This window comes from Chaetodon trifascialis, chromosome 8, assembly GCF_039877785.1.
Source record: "Chaetodon trifascialis isolate fChaTrf1 chromosome 8, fChaTrf1.hap1, whole genome shotgun sequence".
In the NCBI taxonomy this organism is placed as follows: domain Eukaryota; kingdom Metazoa; phylum Chordata; class Actinopteri; order Chaetodontiformes; family Chaetodontidae; genus Chaetodon; species Chaetodon trifascialis.
Genome location: NC_092063.1, coordinates 29,988,946 through 29,994,945, shown reverse-complemented (window position 1 = coordinate 29,994,945; position 6,000 = coordinate 29,988,946). Strand labels below are relative to the sequence as shown.

Sequence of the window (6,000 nt, the reverse complement as noted above, 5' to 3'; positions counted from 1 at the left end):
ATTGGTCTCGACGAGCCGCGGGCAGCGAGACTAGAGCGCAGGGACCGTCTGCAAATGTCTATATCGATTAGAAACAATAAAAGATTATTCAATAACTTCACTTCTGTGAAGTGTAGTGCCACCAAACTCACCTCACACATTAATTGCATCCTGCTGGTTATACTACAGCACTTAATTTGGGATAAGATGTTTTTACATAATTTTGGGGAATTTTTATTGGGAATAATAATCAATAACTTCATGCGAATAGTGACCTCCTATTGAAGAGGGTAATTGAAAGTTGCTTCGTATTGGCTACTGAGTAGTCACCCTATTAAGGGCCTTCATCTGATTGGGTTCTTCATTTGTTTGATGTGTGAGGTGATTCCTTGGGTGGAAAGATGGCGCCAGTGTGTGAGGCATTCCGTCAGCCACTCCAGACACTTTGTTCGTGCTTTTTCTGTTTGTAACAATTGTTGCACATAATATCAACTCTCTGCTGGTGTATGATTGCCAAATGTTGCTAGATCTGAGAATGATGGACATCAAACTCTGCCTCCTCTCCTGTTGTACATCCCGGCATACCTGTGCCGCACGTCAGCACCACTCCCTCGCCCAAAACACCACCGCCACCGGGGTAAGTGTGGCGGCTGTCTGGTGAGGGCAAAAATAAAACCTTTTCTCCAGAGACAGCACTTTGAAACAGTAATCCACGCCTTTGTGACCACGCGGCTGGATTACTGTAATGCACTTTATATGGGGGTTAGTGGGTCCTCCATCGCACATCTTCAACTGGCACAGAACGCAGCTGCATGTCTTTTAACTGGCACAAGGAAGTTTGAGCACATTTCACCAATTTTAGCTTCACTCCACTGGCTACCCGTCCATTTTAGAATTCATTTTAAAATTCTTTTATTTGCTATTAAGTCTCTAAATGGTCTTGCCCCATGTACAGCACTTTGGAAACCATCCATCCATTTTCTGTACCGCTTATCCCTTTCGGGGTTGCGGGGGGCTGGAGCCTATCCCAGCTTCGACAGGCAAGAGGCGGGGTACACCCTGAACCGGTCGCCAGCCAATTGCAGGGCAACACACATGACAAACAACCATTCACGCTCACACTCACACCTAAGGGCAAATTAGAGTCACCAATCAACCTAATGAGCATGTTTTTAGTCTGTGGGAGGAAGCCGGAGTACCCGGAGAGAACCCATGCATAAACGGGAAGAACATGCAAACACAGAAAGGCCACGCCCGGGGATCGAACCGGCAACCTTCTTGCTGTGAGGCACGCGCACTACCTGCTTGCGCCACCGTGCTGCACTTTGGAAACCTTTGTGTTTATTTAAAATTGTGCTTTATAAATAAAATGGATTGGATTGGAAATGGATTGATTTTGGCGGGACTACATGACAGAAGCAGAGTTATTGAATATTACTCCCAATAAAAATTGGTCATTGATGTGTGAGGGAATTTTGAGGGCACTACACATTATTAACATAAAGTTATTGAATGTTATTCCCCCCAACATTCCCCAAATTATGTAAAAACACCTTTCCCCAAACTAAGTGTTGTAGTATAACCAGCAGGAGGTCATTGATGTGTGAGAGAATTTTGGTGGCACTACATGCTATAAACATGAAGTTATTGAATATTTTTCCCAATAAAAATTTCCCAATATTATGTAAAAGCACCTTTTCCCAAACTAAGTGTTGTAGTATAACCACCAGAAGGTCATTGATGTGTGTGGGGATTTTGGGGGTACTACACTTCACAGAAGTGAAACTATTGAATGTTATTACCAACAAAAATTCCCAAACATTATGTAAAAACACATTTTCCCAACCTCAATACTGTAGTTTAATCAGCAGGAGGCCGCTGATGTGTAAGGGAACTATCACTATTAAAGTCAAGTTATTTAATATTATTCCCATTAGAATTGCCCCCAAATTATGTAAAAACATGTTTCTTCAAAGCAAATGCTGTAGTATCACCAGCAGGATGCAATTAATGTGTGAGGTGAGTTTGGTGGTACTACACTTCACAGAAGGGAAGTTATTGAATAATCTTCTGTTGTTTCTAATCGGTAGACATTTGTGTACGGTCCCTGCGCTCTAGTCTCGCTGCCGGCTGTTCGTAGAGACCAATGTAATTCCTACTGCATGAAGGACGACTCCTTTTGATAAAAAAAAGTAGGTTGTAGCTCGTTGTCTGTGTTACCACGGTTGGAAAGAGGTATCGTGTGCTGTTTAAGAAATATTCGCTTGGGAGGAATTGATCCCAGAAGTTCGAATTTGTGAATATATTTCGAACTTTACCGCAGTCTCGCACTGCAGATGCTGGGCGCTAACCAGTAGCGTTACAATTATTTGTAGCGTTTTCCCCACGAGACAAAGCGCGAATGATAGAACATTATGTGCGACAAACCATGTAATTTAAGGTAAGCCTATGTATTTCATTTGTTGATTTTGAAGGATGTACATCGTCGTGCGTGCGGCTTCTCAGCATCATCAGCATGGATGCTGGACATCCATGCAGCCACATGGTTGCCCGAAATACATTTACTTTGTAATCTGTAACATCTTTAGCGATCCGTAGTGAACATTTGGTCACAGAGACACTGCTTCTCTTCATAACTGCAGATGTCCTGATGGGCTAAAATGAATAAAACCTTTGTTTATCGACAGCATCTGGTTGCATTAATCCTTCACATGGAGCTTTCTCTCATTCATGGGCATATTCTGCCATACAATACAGCCCTGAAGGAAATCGTGTTACTGTAATTTATGTAGAAGACCTTAAGCCATCGAGTAGCCACACGAAACGAATCTAAAGTAGGCTCATGTCACAATTATGAGAGGATATCCATCAGAGGGTCAGTTCACTCATTCTTTTGTAAAATTTCCAGGCCAATAGGATGTAGGCCTGCCCATAGCCTAATTGACGAAAATCATAGGTATCATTCCTAATCATACTCTCCCTGCCACGTGCCTTTGATTTCTTCTGGAGTCGAAAGAATCACTAATCATGTGATATGTTTTCAATTCATTGTCAGTTCAATTCAGTGGTAAATATCCACCACTGCATAGCCAGCAGAGCAGAGGATCGACGTGTGGGATAATGGGTGTCGTCTGTCGCGTTGCATGCTTTGTTTCCTGTCAAGTCCACAGTGACTGTGCTGTAGTCAGGTACCCACGGCAGCTCTCAGGGGACTCTGAACGTGATCACAGCGAGCACAGAACGCTCAGCGGGGATTCCCACACTGCAAACCTGCGAGTTACAACTAAGCAACAACATTAGCATTTAGAGCAAGCCTAAAGAAGAAACAAGCGTTTGAACTTTTTCTGAACTTTCAGAAATTATTACATCTGTTGGATTTATTAATGCCCACAGATATACTGTGGTAAAGCTATGGCAGACAGGAAGCCCACATGATATTTTACATTTAGCCTAAAGTTATAATTGTCAAAGATATCGTCTAGACATGTTTTAAGACATAGAAATTCTAATTTGGGTGTGACAGGTTTGTTAATAGGCTAATAATTATAATAATAATTCAATATTAAACTTTTCTTAAAATTACATCTACTCCTTAATAATTTTTGAAAAATCCACAAGCTATGAATGCAACAATATTTTTCATTTCGAATATTTAACTGCTGGACACAAAAGTCTCAAAAGCCTATTCTATGTGTGCACTTGTGTAAATTGCATACTGGAACATGATTTGCTCTAAACTAGTTGTGATGTCACAAATTCCTGGTGGTTTGTCCAGGTGTTAAATTGAGATGTGAGGTGACAACAGAGAAACTCTCCCTCTTCAGCAGATGAATGTGAACAGATTTGTTTAGTGTCAAAATGCACATACATTACCCTGCACTGTGAATCTCATCTAACAGAACACAAAACACATTGTGAAGGACTAAGGCAGATGAAATATTTCCTGCAGCTTCTGCGTCACATATAATGCATTCAAATGACAAAACATGACATGGCTATCATGACAATCAATAAAATATATTTGCTTTTGAACTCCTTCATTTTCTAAATGATTCTTCATCATCATATACATGTGGCATCACTGTTTCTATTTCATTGTAAAGTGATCTAACAATATGCTGGCCGTTCTACCAATTTTGTGAGACATTCAGTGAGCATCACTCTTTTGTCCTTTATTCATTTCCCATTAATTGAACCATATAGGCACACATATGTGCACACAAACACACTTGTTCTTTCTCTCTCTCTCTCCCTCTCTCTCTTTCACACACACACACACACACGCACACACACACACACACACACACACACACACACACACACACACACACACACACACACACACACACACACACACACATATTTGTATCACTATTTGTCACCATGGTGACAGGAGCACATCATGGGTGGGTATGCAGTCAGTTTAAAGTCCCCACTGGGAAATGAAAACAGACACTCACACACTGTGATAACAATACCACCAACCATTAACGACAACCCAAATCAGAATCAGAAGCATTTTATTCTCCACATGTACAATGCACACAGAATTTGACTTGACAATACAGCACAAGAACTTTAACAATTAAAAGATGAAGTGTGAGTGTGTTCGACATTTCAAGATTCTTTTATTGTCATATACTTGTAACAATGTAACATCGTCACCAGTAATGAAATTTTTTGTGCTTGGTGCAAACTCAACTTCACGGTGCAATAAAAAATCAGCTTTATAAAATTAGAATAGAATAAAAATAGAATAAAAACACTAGAATAGAATAAAAACACTAGAGGTGCAAGTGTGTGTGTGTGTGTGTGTGTGTGTGTGTGTGTGTGTGTGTGTGTGTGTGTGTGTGTGTATGGCAGTTCAGCTGTTTATCAGTCTGATGGCTTTTGGGTATGAACTGTCCTTGAACCTGCTGGTTTTAGTCCAGATGCTCTTGAACTGCCTGAAGCATGAGCATGAACAGTCTGTGGCTGGGGTGGCTGGGGTCAGAGAGGATCCTCTTGGCCTTCCTGCTGCAGCACTAGCTGTAGATGTCCTGGACGGCTGGCAGCTCTGCTCGGGTGATGCGCTGGGCTGATTTTACTACCCTCTGCAGTGCTTTGCGCACCAGGGTGGTGCAGCTGCCGTACTAGGCCATGATGTTTCCAGCCAGCATACTCTTGATGGTGCATCTGTAGAAGTTTGACAGTATCCTAGTGTTCATGCCAAACCTCTTCAGACGCTGCAGGAAGAAGAGGCGCTGTCTTGCAGACCTTACAATCAGGTCCGTGTGGCGAGTCCAGCTGAGGTCCTCGCTGATGTTGATCCCCAGGAAACTGAAGCTGCTGACACTCTCCACTGCTGCTCCCTCAATGTGGATTGGGGCGTGTTTTCCTTCCTGAAGCCTCCTGTAGTCCACGATCATTTCCTTGGTTCGTTGAGCAGGAGGTTGTTGTCACTGCACCATGACGTCAGTGCTCTCATCTGCTCTCTCTAGGCTGACTCATCACCACCTGTGATGCAGCCAATGATGGTGATATTGGCAGCAAATTTAATGATGGTGTTGGAGCTGTGCTTGGACGTACAGTAGTGTGTGTGTGTGTGTGGGGGGGGGGGGGGGGTTGCCATTGGCTATGATGGGTATGATGGGTTGTTGAGGAGAGTGATGGCCTTAGGGAAAAAAACTGTTCAGTTGTCTGGTGGTCCTGGTGCTGGTGGAGTGAAGCTTTCTGAAGAGGCTGTGAGCTTGAGTAATGGGGAATGTGAAGGTGGATTGTTTGCAAGTGCATGACCATCTCCACCCTCTGGCTGAAGTTGAGCTCCAAGTTATTATCTGGACACTATGCTGCCAACTGTGACACTGTGTTCCTTTAGGCCAACTTTTCATTGTCCTTGATGAGGCCTAGGACTGTGCTGTGATCAGCAAACTTGGGAAGCTTGATTGAAAGGTGGCTGAAGTAGCAGTCACTGGTTTACAAGGAGAACATATACAACTGTTATTTTAAGGTCATGAAAATGTTATGCCGAAGCTTTTTGTA

At 42.7% G+C, this 6,000-nt stretch overlaps 1 protein-coding gene across 1 annotated transcript in view; it reads left to right on the top strand.

The window, feature by feature from the left end:
• The first annotated feature begins 2,353 nt into the window (after positions 1-2,353).
• Positions 2,354-6,000, top strand: part of slco4a1 (solute carrier organic anion transporter family, member 4A1) — a 77,893-nt gene continuing 74,246 nt past the window's right edge. The window contains exon 1 of the mRNA XM_070968267.1: positions 2,354-2,419. The gene's annotated coding sequence lies outside the window, so the exon portion shown is untranslated. The remainder of the gene's footprint in view (positions 2,420-6,000) is intronic.